General features: G+C 43.3%; 1 protein-coding gene across 5 annotated transcripts in view; it reads left to right on the top strand.

The window, feature by feature from the left end:
- DENND2B (DENN domain containing 2B) overlaps nucleotides 1-22064 on the top strand; it is a 128191-nt gene that overhangs the window by 26844 nt on the left and 79283 nt on the right. For 4 of the 5 annotated variants that reach the window (XM_064163686.1, XM_064163687.1, XM_064163688.1 and 1 more), the window contains exon 2: nucleotides 6471-6556. The gene's annotated coding sequence lies outside the window, so the exon portion shown is untranslated. Of the gene's footprint in view, nucleotides 1-6470; nucleotides 6557-7045; nucleotides 7211-22064 lie in introns of all 5 variants that reach the window. The other variant, XM_064163689.1, reaches the window with a different exon arrangement.

Raw genomic sequence — 22064 nt, 5'->3', positions numbered from 1 at the left:
CCCAGCAGCCTAAAAAAGCAGTGTCTGGGGAGTTCTTCCTTGGATGTGGAGAATGTGAGGCTGTTTTCAGAAGCTTTCCCCAGCTCTGTTTGGAAGAGTGCACAGAACTGAAGGAGGAGGAATACCCTTGCTTTTAAGGCATTCATCTGGAGCTTGGGCCTGGGAGCTGAATTCCCAGTGCTGGGACTGGATTCCTCTGTGGTCTGTAGTATGTTGCTCAAGGGATGTGTGCTGCACAATGGAGCTCAGCACAGAGAGCCCTGGAGCTGACTCCAGGAGGTCCATGTGGCCCTACAGCACAGTGGGGCAATGTGGGGAGGCACAAACCCTTCTCAAAACAATGCAGCTGCACTAGTTCAAGCACTGCCCTGTGCTGTTGAGGCTGTGCTGCTTCCAGTTCTTAAGTCAGGGCAGATGTGACTCATTTGGGCATCTCTGTGCCACACTCCATTGCTAAACCCAGGAATCACTGAGGTACTGAGAAACTACCATAGCTCACAAAATGTTTTTGAACTGTTTGTGCAGGCTGGCTTTGGGTTTCCTTTGTTTTGCTCGTCCTAGTCCCTCTGCTCTCGCTGACTTTCTTTTCCTCTGTAGCACTGGAAAACAGCTACAAGGAAAGTTGAATTTCAGCTGTTTCTCATGCCCAAATTATTTTTCAGCAAGAAAAGAAGTTCTGGTGTCCCTTGGAGTTCAGTTGGCCTTCTACATCCTAACTGTGATCTCAGGGCACTCAGCAGAACCTGGTGCTCACAACCCAACTGATGACAGGGTTTCTGAGGTTCTGCTGTGTGGCCTCATGCATGAAGCCACTTAACTTCTCTTTTTCCAGGCAGATGCACTTGAATTTGTCTTTGTAAAGCCACGAATCATAGAATCATAGAATGCTAGAGGTTGGAAGGAACTTCTGGAGTTCATCTAGTTAAAACTCCTTGCTAACACAGGTTTGCCTAGATCAGGTTACACAGGAACATGTCTAGGTGAGTTTTGAAAGTCTCCAGAGAAGATGACACCAAAACCTTTTTGGGCAGCTTGTTCCAGTGCTCCATCACCCCCAAAGAGCTTTCTCCTTAAGTTCAAGTGAAGGAAGCCAGCTGCAGAAGCTAGCATACAGATAAGTCATTGCTTTTCATCCAAAAGAACATCAGGCTGACACTTTCTTCTTAAAGCCTCTTGGCTAATAGCCTTTGGAAGATAAGATCTATCCAGTCAGAGGGGGTTGCATAAACTTCCTGTGAACTTTCATAGCTGATGATCAAAAGAAATCACAAAACATGTCATTATTTATCTATCTATTTATTTATTTAGAAGTTCCAAGAGTGCACAGCACTATTGCTTGTGATTTTTCTCATGTAAACAAGGTGACATCATAGGGGATGGTCAGCCTTAGACCCTCTTATGTTCCATTTTGCATTTAAAATGAAGAGCTCTTCTGCACTGGAGGAAAAAATGCAGCAAATCCATCCACCACCCATAGTCTGCTTCAGAAACCAGTGCTGCGTTATTGCTTGTACCTGTCCTTGTGCCCATCGCTTTGCTAAGAGTTCTTCTTCCCTTTGTTAGCTCCATAGATTCAGTGTGATGATAAAGATGGTTCCCAATAGCATCATCCTCTTTACCCCGCTGTCTGAGTACAAGTACAGGAAGGGCTGCCTTAACAACAATTTGAGAAGTGCCTTTTCAGATGGGGATTTGACTTAAAGGTTCTGTATTCACATCAGTTTTGTGCTCTGAGAAGGATTCTGTCCCTCTGTTCTCATTAAGTTAGAACTTTGCAGCACTTGATCAGATATGCACAAGATTTAGTCCTGCCAAAGTTATCTTCTTGAGTCCTGCTTGCATTGCAATTGCAGGTGTGAGGGGATCTGTACTTTGTTTTTACATTGCCTTCTAATTCCATGTGGAGCATCTTGTGTCACAGGATGTGTACTGTAAACAAGGGCAACAGAAAATTGTCCTTTGGGCTTTTACTTGGAAGAAACAGTGAACTAAGACAAATTGAGATATCTCCCATTCATATAGGGTCAAATCAGAATTCCTGTGGAATTTTGAGTAGCTCGTTGACACCTCTCCTGATATGGCTAGTTCAAAGAAGAAGCCTGCTTGTCTTACTTGCCTTTCTTCTTAGGACATAAATCCATGCTTGATGAGGATGTATGCAGTAAAAAGAAGTAGAGGAAGAGACAAATGCCTAGAAAGGGCAACATTGTCTCATTTTGTGAAGACAGGACAAATAATGCCCTCTTAGGAGTTTATTCCCTCCATCTTTTTTTTTCCCCTACAGATTGCTGTCTTTCCTTTTCAGGCATGCCTGGGATACAGCACAGCCAGGCACAGAAAGGTGTTGATGGGCGTGCAGATGGGTTGCAGACAGGGCTGGCTCTGGAGGGTTAAGGAGCAGGACAACTTGCATGAGGTTCCCACTTTTGGTTATCCCTATGGCTTGGCTTGTGTCTTGGCCTGGTGCCATCTGACACAATTTGCAGCACTGGGATGTTGGAGGCTGGCTGAATTGACTGCCTGGGCCCAGAGCCAGTGTGTATGGTTTGTTTGGTTTTGCAGTGCTTTCCTAGCAGGGTGAGCTGTAATATGTGTCTCCTGTCATGAATCAGACTGTAGGTATGGATAATTCTCAAACCAGGCATTTACATGAGTTAATTCCACACTGTTAAGGTTTAAATTCATTTTGTTAAGGAATTATTCAGCTTATTGCTCAGCAGATTTTCAACCTCATTAGGAGGTTTAGCCTGGTTATATCACCAAACAACACCTTAAAGCTTTGATTACCAAGTAAAAACTTTCTGTCCTTCTTTCCTGAAATATGCTACATCACTAAAGTACCACTTCAGTTAAATATTGTAGCACATTTGGCACAATTTAAAGTTCTTTTGAAGTCAGTGTTTAAGTGCTTTGCTGAATCGAGGCCTAAAACAATAATAGCCACAAAGTGAAGCCACTTCATTTCTGAAGGTTAGTATGGGAGTTGAACCTGTGTTAGCTTCTTGTCGTGACCCCACAGGTACAGGAATCCTCAGGGTTTCACTGAGTCACTTAGCAGCTTCTACAAATTGCTGTCTGGCACTCTGTTGTGATGTCAGGGTCAGATCCAAGTATGGCAGGCTTTCATTGGCAGAATGAGATCAAACTGAAATGGGATATAGGGCCATGAAGGGATTGGCAGCATCTCAAAGAGTGCACAGCTATCATTAGTCATTTCCTATACACATATAGCATGTGTGTGAGTATATGCACACAGACTTGGTTTTTATTTCCCCCTCTAGAGTTACTGAAATCAGTACAGTGCTTCAAATATAATCTTTGTTGTGCTATTAAATAGGTCATGGAAATTTTTAATTCTCCTGCTAGAAAAGAGAGCTGTGGAAATATTGTGAGCAATGGATCTGATGCTGAAACGAAGGGAAGAAAACAACTTTAGAGCTGACTGATCTTAGACCTACAGCTGTGCAGTCCCATTGCAGCTGGGGAGCTCACATGTTGGGTCAACTCCTTTGCTATTGCTTGAGGGGCCACTATATACTTTTTCTGACTTACTGCTACAGTACAATCAACAAAATGTGATGCAGTGAGGCAAAACTGAAACTAATGTGCCGCTGAAGTTGATGGAAGCTTTACTCAACTTCAGCTGAAGGATGCTTTTCTGGTCAGAGGTGTTATCTTGCACCACTTGCTTTATTGCTGTGTTCTTATGCCATTGTGTTGGAATGTAAACAATAAAGGCCAGTGCATACTCCTTCAGAGTATGGTGGCTGCTGTCCTGGGTATCATTGTCTTGTCTCGCTTGGCAGTCACAAGTTGCCCTGTGCAAAAGTCTTGAGTGCTGGGACCCTAAATACAGAGTGAAGAGGACATTTTTTGTGGCAGTTTATGCTCTCAGCTGATTGGGACTTTTCCCTTATTTCCATACCTCTGCAAGTCATTGCATGTTGATGAGGAAGTGCTGCTGCTCAGCTCTCTGCCTCTCCCAGTGAGCTCAGCAGGAGCTGCAGGCACTTGCCTTCCCGTGGTATGGGGTTAAAAATGTACTGGGACAGGAGACTCAAACTTCACTTTTTGGTGTTGGTTCTTAAATTTATCTGGCTTTAAAACAACGCATATCTGTTGAGGTCACTGGAAAGAGTAACTGGTGTAGAGATGAGACCAGAGGAAGATAAATAAGGTGACCAGCTGCTATGGAAAAGGGGCAGGAGCCCTTCTGGAGGTGGGAGTTATTTGAGGAGGTAAAAAAAAAATAATTTGACTATCTTTTTGGTGGAACTTTGTTTTATTTAAGAAAATGCAAAGGAAAGTATCACTGAAGTTGATGAAGTGATTAATCTTTGTTTCTACCTACCAGATACTTGTGCTGGTTTCATGGGCAGCTTAGTCTGTAGCTCATCTCTGGTTTTGTCTTTTTCAATCCCAAAGCTTTTTTTTCACCTACTGAAATGGATAACATTTTGTGAGTTATTTAGGAGGTAATGTGATTTTTGTTTCCCCTCCTGTTGCTGATAGTGGCAGCTTGATTTGGAGGGAGTTCAGTAAAGACTCTCAGCTCATGCAGCTTGTGGAGAGAGCAGTTCACATTTCCCGCTCAGGGGCAGAGACTCCGGGTGTGTCGCAGCGAGGGCTGTCTCGCTGCACACTCATCCTTTTCATGTCTGCTCCTGCATGCACCACGTAGCTTCTGCCTTCTGGGATGGAACGAGTTCAGCCAGTCAGAACTGGGAAGTGTGCATTGGAAATAGGAAACTAAACATCAGTTGTATGCAAGTAACGGATTGGCTCTCTGCAGACGGTGAGGACACATCTAAAGCTTTTCCATCACAGTGTAACCATGACACTGTAGTTAGCACGGTATCAGCTCTTCAGCATCTCTGCTCTTCTTGCCCCAAAACCTGCCTTCCTCCTAAATTGTGTTCGGAGGTGTAGATGAGGACTTAGACGGACTGGATGGGTGAGCAGAGGCCAGTGGGATGAGATTTAACAAGGCCAGGTGCAGGGTTCTACACTTTGGCCACAACAACCCCACGCAGCACTATAGGCTGGGGACAGAGTGGCTGGAAAGCAGCCAGGAAGGAAGGGAGCTGGGGGTGCTGGTAGAGAGTAGCTGAACATGAGCCAGCAGTGTAGCCAGGAGAGCCAATGGCATCCTGGCCTGCATCAGGAACAGTGTGGCCAGTAGGAAAAGGGAGGTTATTCTTCCCCTGTACTCAGCACTGGTCAGGCCACACCTTGAGTGCTGTGTCCAGTTCTGGGCTTCTCAATTCAAGAGAGATGTTGAGGTGCTGGAACGTGTTCAGAGAAAGGCAAGAAAGCTGGTGAGAGGTCTGGAACACAGCCCTCTGAGGAGAAGCTGAGGGAGCTGGGGGTGTTTAGCCTGGAGAAGAGGAGGATTGGGGTGGCCTCATTGCTGTCTACAACTACATGAGGGGAGGCTGTAGCCAGGTGGGAGTTGGTCTATTCTGCCAAGCAACCAGCAACAGAACAAGGGGACACAGTCTCAAGTTGTGCCAGGGGAGGTATAGGCTGGATGTCAGGAGGAAGTTCTTCACTGTGCCCACTTGCAGCATGCCATGAGTTTAACTCAGTCATTCACCAAAGGTCTGTGTTGATTATGTAATGTACCTACATATTTTATTGGGTTCAGCCTCTTAAATAACATTTGAAGGGTTGCATATGCTAACTTTGTGTAAAGTTTGTAATGCAGGGGTAGGATATCATAACAGCAGAATCAGGTGGCTGACAGGAGGAAAAAACCTGATTTCTTACTTAGTATGGTATACTCAGCTTTGCAGTTTGATGCCCACTAGAGGGACTGTTGCTTATACTACTTGCATAAAGTAGTCCTCCACTCCTCTTTATTATCTTTTATGAAGTTTTAAAACTTTGAATGACTGACTCTGGTCAAATCCTTCAAAGAGTAAGCCTTCAACCTATTTCTCCAAGTGTAAAAACTTTGGGCACGGTGCTTTTTTTCTGAGTTCAAATGGTTTTCACTGACTGCCCTTACTTAATGTTCTTCTTTTCTTTCTTTTGATAAAAAGTCTTTTCTGTTCTCTTGATTTATCAGCCCAGACTTTATGTGGCATTGCTGGAGGATTAATTTAGAATCTTTCTTTTTTGGTTTTTTTTTTTTTTTTTGGTCAAGGAAAAAAAAATGTGTGCCTTTATGTTTGGAGTAAGCTTTGTTTTGCAACCATGGTGCCAGTGAATATGGTAAATTAATCAGCTCTTGTATTCGCAAACATCACTGAAATGAGTTTCTCCTTTAACTGGGAGACAGTGAGTTTTGGGCAGGAGGCACGTACACTTACAGTCAGTGTGAGAAAACTTCCAAGTGTGAGAAAACTTCCAAACATATCTCTTTTTTTTTCCTGATGTAGCTGGATGATTTGGTTTGTTTTTTTTCTCCTGCTTATTTGTCAGAGTTACATGTTCCTGAGCTGCACATTTTTTCTTCTTAATTACAGAAACATGAAAGAATACAGGAAGTCCTGCACGACCAGGAATATTTGTGCTAATTAAGTCACAGGCTGGATACTGGGAGAACAGCAAGGTAAGCAGTCAGGCCATGCCAGCAGCCTTTCTTGTAATCTGCATGCTTGTATTTCCACAAAGCCTTACTGCTTTCAGATATCAAATTCATTACAAGCCGGCTGAAGACAAACAGCCTGCAGGTTTGAACGCGATAGATTTGAGTCCAAAGCTTTGGCAAGCAAACTTTCCTTGTTTTCCTTCCTGGGCGGGGAGGTGGAGCCGAGGGGGAAAGTGCAAGTTCTGCGCTGGCTTTCTGTTTGCAAAAAGCAATATCTCTGATTCCAGCAATCGATTCGTGACCAAAGCTCAGCTTCTTGGGCTGACTCTGGGCAGGGCTTGGAGGAGGGGTGGAATACTTTAGTAGCGTAGCCGCTGCAAAGGCATTGCTGTTCAGTGGATGCCTCCAGAACTGTTCACATCTGTGGGTGCGTATGCGCGCATGGGAAGAGGGAGCGAGGTCTCCATGACAACTGGCCTGGCCGCTCGCTCTTCCCTGCAATCATTTTAGCTGGGATCACTGCTGCCAAAGGTCATATGAAGGAGCTGTGGGAAGCGCAGCAGGTATCAGACGCTAAACGCCTGGTTTTCGAGTTTGCCTCAGATAATAACCGAGTTTTGGCTGGGAAAAACAAATCTGAGAATGGAGTGGAAATGGAAACGCTCCAACTTTCAGGTAACAAATATTGCCTTAACATTATTTCCTCCCACTTTAAAGCTTGATGGACTTTCCCCCCCCCCTTTCCCCAGTGGTGTTTGCTCCCAGCTGAGTGTCTGACTGAGCGTGGATTCTCTAGCTCTAGGGAATGATGTCATATGGCAACAGTTGGATTCTATTAGCCAGGGAAAGAAGAAACATCCTGCATTTTTGAAAAAAAAAAAAAAAGAGAAAAAAGAAGATACTTTAGGTCTTTGTTGAATCTTTAGCAAAGGCTGCAAAAAGTGCCTTTAAAAGCCAAGTTTCTAACAAATGAATTTGCAGAAAATGTAATTTAGGACTCCTAAACTTCTTCAATGTTCACTCTTCTATGTAAGAATATAATTATGGAAGTGTTACAGAATTCAGAAGACTGCATTACTCTTTAATGAGAAAATTAATTGCACCATAATTAAGCAGAGGATTTGGAACCTTCATGTGCTTGGGATCCTCTACCATTTGTTTGTAGAATGTATGGCTAAAGAATTTCTCCTGGGCTGGGCTGTGTCTGAAACTGCTGCTTATGAATAGATGATGCTGGCAGCATTATTCTTAATAAGGTTTTTTGTCTTGGACTGGCTTATAATGGCTTTAAACCAGTCTTATGGGGAAGGTAGCAGGAAAGAAAGCAGAAATCTAATAATTACAGCAAGATATCCCCACCTCTTTCCTCAGGAATGTTTGTTAAATGTTGTATTCAACACTCAACATTAGCATTTTAAGCAGAAAAACACCTAATGATGAATGTGCAGCTGCTGTGTCCTAATGAAAAGACTTAGAAGATGGATATGGTCCTCAAGCATCACAAAAGCATGCTGTACCAGTATCCACGATTAGGAGAGCAGGTTACGCCTACCCCTGCTTAAACTCCTCTCTAGCTGATGCCTTTATGCTGCTTTGCTCTCTTCTGTGTGTTTCAGACGTGATCCCAAGCTCGCTGGAGCTTTCCCTCAACTTCAAAGGGCTTGAGATCAGCCTCAGCCTGAGAACGTCTCAATCTCTCTTTTGGTCTTTTGACTGTGGGACCAGGCCACAGGCTTTCCACTTTCTTTCTTGAACTTTCCAAACAGAAAGTCTTTTGTGTTGCTCCAAACAATGGCAGGGCTGCTGACTGGCTTTAGCTGGCTGCTAACACATGCTGCAGATAATGGGGATGTTTATTTCCGCTTTCTCCTAAAATTGTCCTAGAGGGGGGAAAGTGCAGGGGATGGAAATTGGATCCTTCTGGCCCACCTCCCCTCCTCACAGGCATCTGTTGTTTATGAGTATGTGTGTGTCTGGATGTGCAAATCATTCCTTGATTGAAGGGCAACATTGGCTGTGCTTCAGAGAAGAGTTCCAGATTATAGGAGGGGAAGGCGCTGTTATCACTGATCTGCCAGCAGAGCACTCCTGAGGCTGTCCACAGAGTTGCAGAACTGACAGCTGTCTGTGAACAGCACAGTAAGCACAGTATAACATTTTGCATCCCCCTTTTGCCTGCCAGATTTGATTAGCTTGATTCTATAAATAAAATACTGCTGTTAGTGAATATCAATGAATAACCTAATTAAGTGATTGGGAAAGGTAATAATTTTTCATCTGTTTGATGGTTGGGAGCAGTTTAATAAGGAATCCCTGTGCCATTCTTGACTAGAAACGAAATATCTGTAGAGCTGGTGTGTTAATTTGAAACATCTTCCTTCTTACAAAGGAACCCTGTGATGATTGCCCAAGTTTAGGGCTTGTTTATGGGAAAATGCTGTTAGTCCCTGAAATTTCTGTGACAAAGTTTGTGATTTCCAAAACCAGAACTACTGTTTTTGAGTGCTTACATTTTATAGATGATCAGCTTGAGACTTCTGAGAGGTCTCCACAAGGTGCTGCAAACTAGGCATTCCAACAGCAGCAGCTGCTTTCTGGTGTTCATCTGGTGTGTGCTGTGATGCACCAGCAGGAAGCCTGGTGAGTTCTCTCCCAGAGTTTCTGGCTGAGTGGTGTTTCCCACAATAGTCTGTGTTGTCTATTTACGTGTTACTTTGAAAAATGGTGCAAGGCATCATTGTCATAGTCCTTGTATGTAATTTCTGCATGTCCAGTTCCAAACGAGGTTTGCGTGTGTTCTATCCTATGTATACCTTGCCAGGAGGAAATGAAAAGCAAACTCAGTAAATCAGAGCATATTTATCACTTCCCTCACAGCAAGGTAACTTATAGCAGCTTACCACTGTGCTTCTGCAGAAAAGTAGCCAGCAGCACATGTGCACTGGCACATTGCTTTTTTCATCTGTTAAGAGAGTAAGAGACTGAAGAAGGCTGCTGCTGTACCCTGTAACCCATATGGAGTTCATCCAGCAGTTCGTGCTCCACACAGCTCCTGTGGACAGGTCCTTAGCCTGCTGTTTACAGCCTGATGTAGTTATCACTTTATGAGCACATTCATTTCTGCACCTTGAAGAGAGCTATTATATGTTGTCCTGCCATGTCTTTGGCCCCATGTGTCCACCATGCTTCTGCCAGTGGCTCTATGCCCACATTTTGTCTGTGGGCACTCAGTGGCTCTGAGCTTTCCAGAGAGATTCATGTGGTTTTCTGTAAGGATTAGTTGTGTCTTGTCTCATTGCATTTAGGGGGAAAGTAAAAGCACATGGTAGACTGATTTTCTCCCCACCCCTTGCCTATTTAATAAGTGATTTCTATATCCTGAGTTAGAATGTTGTAATTGCTTGTTTTGTCTTGCATAAAATCATCTTCTGTATAACTGCTGCTACTTCTTCTGTCTATAGGTTGGCAGCATGTTTCTCTGTTGTCTCTTGCAGTGAATTCTAAGTTAATTGCTATGTTGACATATTTGTCTTTATTACTTAGAAATACACCACTTTGCTCATGAGCTGAAGCTGTCTAGAAGCCTCTGACTGACTTTGTATCATTCAATGCTTCTTTCTACTATTACTCCCCTTTATAACTCTAATCCCTTGGATTTTTTCTTCTTAGGGAAAGACTGTAAGACACTTGGAAAACACTGTACTTTTCTGTTTCTGCTTTTTTCTTTGGTCAGGTGATCTTCAGAGCACCTGATGGTACAGTAGTGAACAGATCCATCACTGGATGCTTGAACATGAGATCAGTATCTTCCATCTGTAACCTTGTGCTCACAGTGGATAGAATTAACTGATTAAAACCAACAGTGCTGCATATTTAGAAGAGCTGTTCATGAATACACTTAAATATGTCCTCATGACAATTACTTTATATATGAGTAAGTTAATTTCAATTCCAGCAATATGAACAAGTGATTCCCACAGATGTTTCCTCTCAGGCTGTTTTCTAGCCATAGTGACTCTGAGTGACTTTGTAAGGTGTAAAATATGACATGAAGAAGGATTTGTTCTGAGCAACTCATGCTGGGTTGGAGTGTAGCTATGTAGCTACCTTTAATTACAGCAAGAACCCTGAAGTGATTGCACTGTCATTCTGCTCTGTAGAGCAGACTATTATTAGTGCAAATCAGTGATTTCTGCATCTCTGACCCAGTTACTTTGCTGAACTTAACACAGTTACTAGAGTGACACAAAGCAGACTCTTGGCACAGTGCTGACCACAGAGCAGGGGGAGATCTGGCAACTTTCACACAAAGCTGTTATAATTAAAGCTTCCGGTCTGGGATTTAAACTTCTTCTTTGTCTTAAAAGCCTCAGAGCCTTTAAAAAATATTTTTCAGGATGAAAATGCTAGAAGCTGGTCCCCAGACAATAGTAGCTGCAGGCAGACCTGGAAGAGGCAGGTGCTGCTCGTGTTCCTTCATTAGGCTTTGCAAAGATGCTTCCACCCTGAGCATTTTTTTAACACAGCCTCCCAGTTGTTCCTTCTGACAACAGAATTACTTCATGTGACAACAACACAGTCCCTCAAGCAGTTATACTGTTGCACAGTTGGCATTCCTCCAGCACCAGCTCTTATTCAAACCTTGCTTTGTCCACCTGGAGCCAAATTGCAAGGATCTGTTCAAAGGAGTCTCACCTCCCCACCTTGTCAGAGGCAGTGCCCCCCCCCACCTTAAATCTTTTTACCCTATCCTGTTGCAATTTGATGACAAGAAGATGAATTGCAAGCTAAAACTTCTGCCAATGGCAACAACACAATTTGGCATCCCTTGTGCAGCTGGCATCCAAAGGATACAAGCCATCAAATTACTTGTGCTTTTGGTCCAGCTGTGCCTGTTGCTTACAACTAGAATATCTCTCTCCTTTCTTTAAAGCACACTTGAAAGTTAAATGGCATCACTAAGTGTTAGATTGTGGACACGCTGGGGACAGTTAGACAATTTTAAGACTACAAAATCTGCTCCCTGCAATGTGATTTCATTGCAAGAGGTGATCTGAGATCTGCAGCAGTATGGTAACATTTACAGCTGACGTTTCCGTGTTTCAGTCTCTTACAGGCCCATGCAGACCTTCTATTATTAGTTTTAAAAGAAGAATAGCTGACAGCAGATTAATTTAGATGGCATATTCCAGAGGGAGATGTTTTAGACTGAGTTGTCAAGAGTGGCAACCCAAGAAACTACTGACTAAAGGAAAACCTCTGATGTAGAGCATGACCTTGTTTATCCAAAAGATTTGTAGGGGGCACAGCCACTCTGCTTTTGGCACGTTCAAACCCGAGCTGGGGGAGCCGAGAAGCTGAACAGCTGAGCCTGTTGCATTCATCATGAGCAGTTCCTGGGAGAGCTCCCCTGATGTTCCCTGGCACACTGTTGCACAGAAAGAGACATCCCAACCTGCCTGAAAAATAACTCCTAAGTGACGCTTTGTGGTGCTGGTTATTGTAGTAGTCAAGCTGTTTTCAGAGGGAAGGGTGAAAAGTTCCAAACCACTTTTGGACAGTGGATGTGCTTTGTGTAATCAGCACATGCTCTGGACTAGGGCTACTTCGCTGAGCCTCAGGCTGGGGCTCACCACTGTACTGGCCCTGCTACATTTGTGCTTGGGGCAGCAGATTGGCTTTGGAGAGTGTATGGAGACCTAGGAGCAAATAGCGTTTTCTGTGCTCATTTATTGGCAGTGGCAAGTTGTAGTAGATTGTAAGTTGAGCGATATCATCTTGGGACAGGCACAGGTGGCAGCCTGGCCACCCCTCTTGTTTCTCATGGAAAGCACTACCCACGTGTCAGCAGGACCCTGTTCCTAGCCTGGGTTGAGACGTTGCTTGCTTACCATGAGCTAAGGCTTTCGTGGAGGAGAGCCAGACACACCTCTTAAGGTGCGTAAGATGGTCCATTTAGGTCTTTCATCTCTTATAATAAGCCTTCTGCCATGGTGCTGGGATGGTCTGGGAGGCAGGAGGCACAAAAGGTGAGGGCAAAGAGGGACACAAGGAGAGAAGGCTAAAATGCCTCCAGTCACCATGAGATGCCATGCACTGCCTCCACCCTCATTTGAGGGACCATGGAAACAGGGAAAAGGGTAGCAGTGAGAAAGACTTCTTCACTGTCTATCCAGCTTTTGAGCCCAGTTTTTGTTTTGTTTTGTGTTTTTTTTTTTTTTCAGCAGATGTCTCCCTGGAAATGCTATTTTTTTTAAAGTCAAGATTGGGTGAAGGCAGAGGTTGAACGTTACTGCATGTAGAAATGTTCATTTTATGTCTGCACGTTTGGAGCTGTTTGTGTGTGGTGGGGGGCTGCTATATGAGCTGCTTGTACAGAGGACCCCATGGGCAGCCAGCATAAAATCCCTTCTGTGCCAAACTCGGTGGATAGTATAATATACTGTCAGACTTGGCATTTTCAGTAAGGTCTGCTTGCCTCTCCTGTGGAGACATTATCCAATTTTCTGCTGAGACCCATCTAGAGTCCCTGCTGTGTTTTATTTACTATTGGCTGATATGTGTGGACAGTGGAAAAGAAATGTAACCATGACTAGGTGCTGTGTACTACAACATAATTTCATTCATTTCTGGGCACTACATAACACAAAGTGCTTGCTGGGGATTTATGACCATCTGCAGGAACAAAGTGTTCAAGAGGCAGCCTGAGGCTGTCAGCTGCAGCACCTTGTCAGCAGATCCCAGTGCAGTTCCTGTGCTGATGGCTCTGATAACATGAGTGTGCCTACCTGTTGTAAAAGTGTGTCCAGATACTCAGGTAGAGAAAGATGAAGCCAGCAGAGTTATGATAAAGGTTCCCATGATTTTTCTGGAAAATCTCTGCAGTTCATGTCCTGGATAGGGCAAACTGACTGCTAAGTGGCCATTTGTCCAGAGATTTCAGGTGTCAGTAGATTGCTGCTCATGTTAGGATGTGTAATGTCTTGAAATCCTGAAAAAAATGGTCACATTCCTTTCTCCACCTTAACAAACCTTCCATGTCCAAAACCAGGCAGGTGAAGCTCTCTTGTGCACCACCCTTTTGCTGAGTTGTTTCAGGTGTGTAATGTCATTTTGGCAGAGGTATGGCCTTGCCTACAGTAGCAATGCACTTGAGCTTACTGTGTTCTGAGAGCTGGCACCGCATGTGCCCTTTGAGACAGACTCCAAAGTCAGCTGCCTCTGCCTCTGAGAAGGATGAGTCCCTGCTGCCAAGTGGTGTGCTGGCCTATGGAATTATTACAGTGTTTACTATGTAAGAAATACCTGCCATGAGAAAAGGAGAAACCTGTTGCTTGTAGTGAGGGAACTATCAGCTACTCCTGAGTCTGGTTAGAAAAAGGAGGTGCTAGGAATAGTTTGGAGGAGCAGTGAAGAAAAAAGACACCTGATTGTTGGTGGAAGCAGGAAAAAAACGTAGTTAAAAGATAATTATTCTTCTGGATGAGTGATTGGTTTTGCCAAGACAGGCAGAAGAACAGCAAAGTCAACCCCAGACTTGTGGTTCAGCATAACGCTTATCATTTCAACGTTTATTTGCAGTCTCATTTAAGAGCAAAGCAACCAACCCACCCATCTTTGTAGAGTGGGAATTCTGTAAAATAATGTTTTGGTCCTATGGGCACATGGTGTCCCCAGAATGCTTGCAGAGGAGGAGTGATCTTGAGAGCACCGCTAGGATGTTTCACTGCTGCCCACTACTGAACAGGAGCAGCAAATCTGTCACCTTGGAGAGGCTGCCCTTGTGACAGTGGCTCATTAACAGTTATCATATCAGTTATGTTTCCATGACAGCCTGAGGCCTGACAAATGTGACAAAGCTGTGTTTTATCAGCAAATCCCCTACTGGCCCTAGTCAGGAAAGCATATGGATAAGAAGAGAAAGATTTTCTTCCTGCTCTTTGCTGCTGCCTGGTTGTACTTTTTGTATGTGAACAGCCAGCTAGGACTAGCTGCATTCCTCTGTAATTTACAGTACCTCCTGTATGGGACTGAACCAGTGACGAATTAATAGCTTTTTCCATTTGTCAAGAAGCTTTATTCATTGTTTCAGCAACCAAGGAAACTGTAAAGGTCAGACCTGTTTGAAGAGAAACTGAAGTGAGAATAATATTTTGGTTTTGTTTGTATAGTGTTCCACATGCTGAACAGTTAAGGCATCACTGTGGAACTGAATGGAGTACTGCATTTTTCTATCTATATCTCCAAATGATACACATAATTGATCCTGAAGAGCCATTAATTACAATTTTTTTTGGTTGTTGTTAAAAGAAAAGGATAATAAGTCATTACATATTCATTTGCTCACTACTTTTACCCAGTTTATTGACTGAAAACTCCCACAGTACTGAAAGTTTTGTCAGCTCTATTGCAATTTTTGGTATGGTCTTTTTACCAGATAAATGTTAAGATGCTGTGTAGAACTCGAAGCAAATGCTGCAAAAAGCAGCAAGGCAATAGATGGAAATTGGTCATACTGACTAAGTTGAACTTAGGAGAGTAGTGACCCTTGAGAGCCTGAGGAGGCTTCTGAGACAGCTCAGAAAATGTAACTGGTATTAATAACTGTACCTTTGTGGTGCATCTCAGCTGCAGAATATGCAATGAATGGGAAGAACTGGTTATTTATTTTGAGGCTTGGAGTTGTCAGGGAGCATTACTCTGATGTTACACAGGAGCAGTAGGGCCAGCCTGCTGTATAGACAGTCTAGTGGTGAGGCAGAGCTGAAGTACATTTGAAACCTGACTTGCACTGTTATTAGTGAGAGGACCTTTCTGATGACTTTCCAGCTTAAGCAATTGAAGCTGTGTGTATGCAGTAGGTTTCCTTTTTCTTTAACCTTGTGCTACATAACTGGACTTGCTTCTTTCTGTCTCAGGGCAGTTGGATTCTGTTGCATTTTCCCTTTATGGATGATCCTAGTCAAGAAGTCTGCTAATCTCCATTGGACTTGACAGGGAAAAATATTAGGGATGTGATTTTGAAACTGGATAGTGCGGCACTATAATAAATTGCGGCTCTCTGGTTGAACATGAGGATAAAATTCATCCCAGACCCTGTGTTCGAACTGGAACAGTTTATGAATGGAGGCACAGCCCCTGGATTATATTTCAGCATCAGTCTCTGGTTTGGAATTGTACTGTTTCCAACATAGACAAGGATATGTATTTTATAAGCTTTTACTCTTCCGCTGTTCACATTGTCCGAGCATAAAACCTCTTGTGCTAGAGGTGGCTGTGGACTATGTGCCATAAATAAAAAAACCTGCTTTAAAAGAAACAGGTAACTGTTGTCTGCAGTTTACATATTGCAAATAGCTTTGGTTTTGGCTGAAGGAGAGCTGGCTAATGCTCAAAGGTACCACTACTGCATTTCTGCTTTACCTGTTTATAACTCTCGTTCTCTTGTTTTATAGTCATCAGCTCTGTCACCTGTCACCCAGAGATAGCTCTGCTAGACAGCATCACAGCTGTGTACATGGCTTGCTATCATCTGATACAGTCAGATGTTCAGATGAAAGCCACTGGCTGTAGTAAATGTGGATTAGTATTGGTTATGTTCAGACGGCCAAGCTGGAAGACAGTAACACTGTAATTATCAAAGAAACAAATTAAAAGGAAAGAAGCTTAAATACCATCTATTAGGGAAGTAGGAGTTTTGGACTGAAGTCTATAACATTTCTTCTTCTTGCTGTAGAGAAACAGCAGCTGAGAAATAGATGCTTGGAGATGGAGAAGGAGCCAAATCCTGCTGTCAGTTAACATATTGTGGTTTCACCCACTGCTTAAAACCGTTTAGTTTTAAACTTCTCAGATGGATTATGTTATAATGTTGACAGAAACAACATTAAGATGCAAAAACTCTGAGGTGTGATTTTTACATTTGTTAACTGGATTTAAGCTTTTCCCTCACTGTGATACTTATGAATGCTGAGCTCCTATAACTTTGTTTGAGAAAAAGCTAAGTCTATTTTAAGTTTATATTTATGTCTGTCTTCATTCTTGCTGGCTTTGCAAGGCCAGTTTTAAAGCCTAGAAATGTCCCTGAGCCTTTTGGACATGCAGCTTTATGAGCAGAGATAATTCTGTAAATGAAAAATGAAGCAGTTCCCACTCCCTAGGCATGATGTTTTTCTATAGTCTTGGTCCTGTCCTTTCCCCATCTTCATTTCTCTCTCTAGCTGTTGATGTCTGAAACTTGAACCTGTAATCTCACTCAATAGCTGATTATAGAATCTGGGTGCCTTCTGTACAGCTCATTTCTAGACAAGCACAGTTCTGGTTTTGTCCTTGTTTCTCCTTAGAGTTTCCAGGTGGCTGGGCAAGTGAGGCAGTAACAACAGGAGATGGAAGGTTTGTGGTTTATAATGCTAGATAAAACAACAATCAGAAGTTGATAAACTTCTTGAGTTTATGTGAAAGAAGTCAAGCTTTTGACTAAATTAGAACTGGATAAACACTTCTGACCTTAGTTTACCTTCCACCTTACCACTGAATTTTTCAGACAAATGACTGTGTTAAATCTTCTGTATGATCCACTGATATCAGAGCAATCTTGTTGTCTATGAGAACAAGGAATAAGGGGGCTTGGCTGAGTATTTAGCTAGCAAGTAGCTTTTGTTTCTTCCATGAGAGAAAAGAAAGTTTTTATTGAAATAGATGTGCTTCTCCATAGCATGAGTAAAGTTCCTTGCTGGCAGCGTTTGGACAAGCTCCTGCAGTAAGTTTTAAGCCATTTACTGTGGGATTTTGTCTCTGTGTTCTTTGTCTATTTTCATTGGGCATTCGCTTGTGCAGTTGCTCTGAAAAGATGCTGTGCTGAAAAGGTGCTGTACTGAGTGATATATACTTGAAGTCCCCCTCTTGTTCCTTGCAAGAAGTGTGATTCCTTCTTGAGAGCTGAAAGCCTCATTCTGTGAGGCAGGAGTGAAAAATGCATTCTGAGAAACATGAAGCTCAGCAGGTGCTCCCCTAAAGATGCTGATGCACTACACCATAGGCTGACTGCCTAGCTTAATACTATTGCATTGAGTGAGTTGCCTGCTTTAAGCAGCAAACATCTAGTTTGTACGAGCTGTGGTTATGGTGATTCACCTTTTCAGAAGCACCTGAATGATTCACACAGTTGCATGCTATTGACTTTCAGTGCTACCTTGACCCTTGAGTACACAAGCTGTTACTAAGCATGGGAATAAGCTTCTGGTAGGGTTTCTGAGAATACTTGCCTGCAGCAGTGGTGTCTGGTGGGACTCTTATTTTCAACACAAGAACAGATGTTATCCACCAACTGAAATGAGCATGGAAGAGGTAAAAGACGGAGCCTGGCTCTACTTCCCCTGCAGGCAGGTAGATGCCCACGTGCATTCCCTTATTTTTTTTTTAGAATCAATCAGGTTGGAAGAGACCTCCAAGATCATCCAGGCCAACCTATCCCCCAGCCCTATTCAGTCAACTAGACCATGGCACTAAGTGCCTCATCCAGACTTTTCTTCAACACCTCCAGGAACTGTGACTCCACCACCTCCCTGGGCAGCCCATTCCAATAGCAAATCACTCTCTCTATGAAGAACTTCCTCCTAACGTCCAGCTTATACCTCCTCCGGCACAACTTGAGACTGTGTCCCCTTGTTCTGTTGCTGGTTGCCTGGCAGAAGAGCCCAACCCCCACCTGGCTACAGCCTCCCCTCATGTAGTTGTAGACAGCAATGAGGCCACCCCAATTCTCCTCTTCTCCAAGCTAAACACCCCCAGCTCCCTCAGCCTCTCCTCATAGGATTTGTGCTCCAGGCCCCTCACCAGCTTCGTTGCCCTTCTCTGGACATGTTCCAGCACCTCAACATCTCTCTTGAATTGAGGGGCCCAGAACTGGACACAGTACTCAAGGTGTGGCCTGAGCAGTGCTGAGCACAGGGGAAGAATAACCTCCCTTGTCCTACTGGCCACACTGTTCCTGATACAGGCCAGGATGCTATTTGCTCTCCTAGCCACCTGGGCACACTGCTGGCTCATCTTCAGCTGCTCTCTACCAGCACTGTCAGGTCCCTTTCTTCCTGGCTACTCTCCAGTCACTCTGTCCCCAGCCTGTAGCGCTGCGTGGGGTTGTTGTGGCCAAAGTGTAGAACCCTTCACTTGACCTTGTTAAGTCTCATCCCCTTGACCTCTGCCCACCTATCCAGCCTGTCTAGGTCCCTCTGCAGGGCTCTCCTACCTTCCAACAGATCCACACCTGCTCCTAAATTATAGAGTTTTCAATCTTTAGTTAAAGATTTAAGAGTTGTGCTTTCCTGTATGAGTGTAGCTGCAGTTAGCATCTGAAAGAACTCACTGTCAGCAGTCTGTTCAGTTTTAGCTAGGTTATTCATAAGATTCCTTCCTCCCTCCAGCTGTTTCCAGAAATTGACTTTATTTGAGTTTATAATTGCTATTTCCCCATTGTTAATGCCCACAGCTATTTTCCAAGCTCAAATATCTATCTCCCCAAGAAAATCAATCCCAGCTCTATGAAAGAGTCTGTGTGGAGTGATGCTTTGAGGAGAAAGTCCAAAATGGCACAATACTGGAGTTGCCATCTGCAAAGCTTCAGCAGCTGGTCTTTCTCTGTTGTGTATCTGTGCCTGGGTGGGGATGCTGGGCACAGAGTATGAGTGGGGTGTGGCTGCATTACCGAAGGGTTCTCACTTTGTGTGCTGTGGCTCCAGAGTTTTCTTTAGAAGTGAAAGGGCCAACTCTTGCTCCAATGACAACTGACTGGAGCAGTTGCTTGATGTTTTTGTGGTGCTGCTACAGCATGAGGTGATGATCTCCAGAGGCTCTACTGACCACTATCATTCTGTGAATTTACCCCTCTCAGAAACTCCAGCTGTGCTGGCTTTTTAATAGGAAGACTGATCAAATGGTTAAGAAAATGCAGACGTCTGAGAGAGCAAAGATAATACCTTGAAACTGTGCCATAGAATTAAAAATGCCTTTTGAAAGAAAGCCCTCAGACTTGAAATTGTCTTCACACATGTGTATTCCTTAGAATTCCTCCGGGAGTTAGCTACTGTGAAGATTCAGCTAAAGTGAATTTCATGTCATTTACACCTGGGCTTCCTAGGATCAGAAAAATGACCCTTAGCATGACTTTAACATATGCATCATGAGACAAGGAAAAGCTGTCATATATGGATGTCCCACTGTGCATTCTTCCTTCAGGTTAAACAGGAAAAGGCTTGTCTGAGGAAAAGGAAGCAGGAGTTCAGATCACAAATATGAGGCTCACACCAGAAAAGAGATGCAGCTATTCCTTCAGGACACTGCAGGAATTTATGCTCTCTAGGATCCTGTGAATCCTGGTGTATTTATAACACCCACAAGTTTTAAGGCACATTATCTGTCAGAATACTTCATCCTCAAATCATCAGACAGTCCCAAAAGATATTTGAAGTGTATTTATAATATCATATGAATATGATATTTGGAGTTGCAGAAGGCATTTATTTTGTTCTGGCAGGATGAAATCTACTGTTAGTCAGCTTTTGCCTGCTGAGTGCTAGGCACGGGTACAATCCTGTCTGCCTCTGTAATCCACATCACTGTCCTGGCATCATAAAACACTTCACAGGTATTGAGCTACCTTTTGGAAGACCAGGAATGAGTTTTGGTTGAACTTTGTCCAAGTTTGTGGTATCGACTGAAAACCATGTGAAGTATGGCAGACAGAACTGATTTATTTTTCTCTTGAATGTTTACATTTGTTTGTTAATCAAACCCAGGAGGAGAAATACTTTCACACGGAGCTCAAACTGAAGAGTTTTCATGTCATAGCTTTTTTCTAAGCCTCAAAGGCTGTATTTGTTTTATGATGATGGGTTTTTTTCATGGGAAAGCATTATATATACATATATGTTCTGTGTGTATTGTTTAGCTAACATTGGTTGTGCATTTCTTAACTGTGTGCCATACTGTGCATGTATAACTGGGCATAACTGCACCTCTAGGCCAGTAATAATTTGTCTCTTTGTAGATGTACATTTTCAGTTCTCTGTTTACTAGCACTGGAAAGGTCAGTGTTTATACAAGTGAACTGATGGAGGAGTGGTGAAGAAATAAGAGACAGGAGAGAAGTCAGGGATATGATTTAATTTCTGATACCCACTATGAATACTAGCAAAGAAGTGTCTAAAACCAGAGTTTAGCTGACAACTGCCTAAGCACAAACACTACGAAAGCAGACTAACCCTTTTGCTAAGGGAATTTTATGACTGACCATAACTAAATCTAGTCTGACATTTTTGTTTGTTGATAAGTTGCGTTGGGAGTAGATAGGTGCAATTCTGTCAGGTTGATGCAGAGTTACTTTTCTGTAGTAATCACACTTGAAAAGAGACAAAGAATTCTGGTATAGGGACCAGATCCAAATTAGACCTCTGCTGTGTTCAGGTTAAATCTATAAGAAAGAAAAAAGGGAAGATGAATTCCAGCTTCAGTGCTAAGGTGTATGATGCATTTGAAGGTTTACTCAAATATGGACTCCCATGAGATCAGGAAAGTTTGAGTCCAACTTTGCTGCAGGGTTATTCACTTCTGGAATGCTCAGGTAATAGATTTGACACCTTAGCCTTGTCTTGAAGAAGATCTTTCCATAAGGGTACTATACCAAATTTACCCTGCTGTGTGTGGAATGCTCTCTGCTTGGCAAGAGCCCAAAACATTCCTTGCAAAGGAGAAGGGTCTGAAATTGCATCTGATCTGAGTGTTAATCTCTGTCCCACAGGCTTATTCTGTGGCCATTTCTGTGTTGCCAGGGCAATGCTGGATATGCCTTTTCAATGAGGTCATGGCAAAATCAAATTGCTTTTAAATGATCTTTTACTCAGTTTTGAGTTGAGTAGGAACACCAGTGCTAAAACCTTGGGTGGAAGTGCTGCTGTGACACTCCAAATCCTGACTGGATAAAATTCATCATGTCACACAAACATTTCAAGTTCCTGTTACGTGTTTTGATGTTGTCAAATACAAGCAACAGGAGATTACAGCAGTGTGGCCAATCTGAAGACAAGAAAGGGGACCCTATTCTGAAATGTGCTGGCTGCTTGTTCTTCCTGGACACCTGCAGCTGGCTGGAAGGGCACAGATTTTGAGGCTACATACTCTTGTGCCCTCTCTGCCATTACAGCTGGAAAGACCTGCTGTGTGAGCAGAGAAGTGGCATTTGGGAAGTCTGAATCACCTGTTAAAGATGCAGTGTGCATCAGGCTGTGTGCTGGGATCTCAGTTGTGGGGCTCACAGGTGACAGCCTTTGTCTGGCTCCTCCTGTGGGTCTTGGTCCTCTTCGATGAAAGTGAAATGGTTGTCTGTAATGCTGCTCTACTTCAGGTTTACCCAGCTCTGCAGATTGTGAAGGAAGATTGTTCCCTCAGCAGAACTCACCCATACAGTGGGTCTATTCAGGCCTGCATCTGGGAAGATAGTTAGTGCCTTCATTTATGAAATTCCTATCATAGAAGT

This window comes from Pogoniulus pusillus, chromosome 24 (assembly GCF_015220805.1).
Source record: "Pogoniulus pusillus isolate bPogPus1 chromosome 24, bPogPus1.pri, whole genome shotgun sequence".
Taxonomy (NCBI): domain Eukaryota; kingdom Metazoa; phylum Chordata; class Aves; order Piciformes; family Lybiidae; genus Pogoniulus; species Pogoniulus pusillus.
Note: the sequence above shows the minus strand (reverse complement) of the source record. Positions and strands in the feature narration are given on the sequence as shown.